Genomic DNA, 904 nt, shown 5'->3' with positions numbered 1-904 from the left:
TTGTTTCTGTGCTGTTCCAATTGAGTTAATTATGCATGTGAGTCCTATGAGTTCTCATTTGAATGCATAAAAAGCGAGGACCTTGATCAACGGAAAGTACATTGATATGAAAAGGTGAGCTGCTTAACTACTTGGAAGACATGATGGGCAGCTGTGCTACCATAAAGACAAGAAATCGAGATCAAGAAAGTTCGATCCATATGAGTTTGAATTTGTCGTAAAATTTGGTTTTGACAAATTCACATGGATAGGAACAAATACACCATTTAAATCTAAGTGTCATAAGATTTCCTCCTTCATGAAAATGATTGTGAGGAAATGCTTTCACTAAGAAAGATTTTAAAAAGATAGTGATTGTAAAATTGCATTCTCGAATTCAATTATGGTTACGGTATCCCTTTCCATGATTCGAATTGTGAGGTTTGGCAATTGTTTACACACACATATGAACTATCTAAGGCAAAGGTGTATAAGTTCAAGAAGCCTTGATAAAAGACTATCAAAGCACTAAGTATTAGAAACATGAACTTAAGAAATTCAATAAGCATTGTTTTTCTGAAAGTTAAGCTGTTTCTGAATACATGTCAAAGCTAGTGGGAGCACAAGTGTTATGTTTTATAGTAATCATCATGATAGTGGGAGCATAAAAGTTATGATTGTATGATTATTATGGAAAGTATTGCAAGTTGGCAATATTAATTATAGAAAACAAGAGTTATACCTTGCAAAGTCGTAAGGGTTGTAAAGTTGTTTTGCTATAATTAAGGGAGAGAATATTATGCTTCATTTGAAATCTAAAGGATTAGGTTGAGAAATGTTAATAAATTTAGTCAAAGGGTACATAGTGTGTTCTTAAAATTTCGATTATGATTACGGCATTCCTCTTCACAATTCGAATTTTGAG

The sequence above is a fragment of the Lactuca sativa genome, chromosome 9, assembly GCF_002870075.4.
Source record: "Lactuca sativa cultivar Salinas chromosome 9, Lsat_Salinas_v11, whole genome shotgun sequence".
NCBI lineage: Eukaryota > Viridiplantae > Streptophyta > Magnoliopsida > Asterales > Asteraceae > Lactuca > Lactuca sativa.
Note: the sequence above shows the minus strand (reverse complement) of the source record.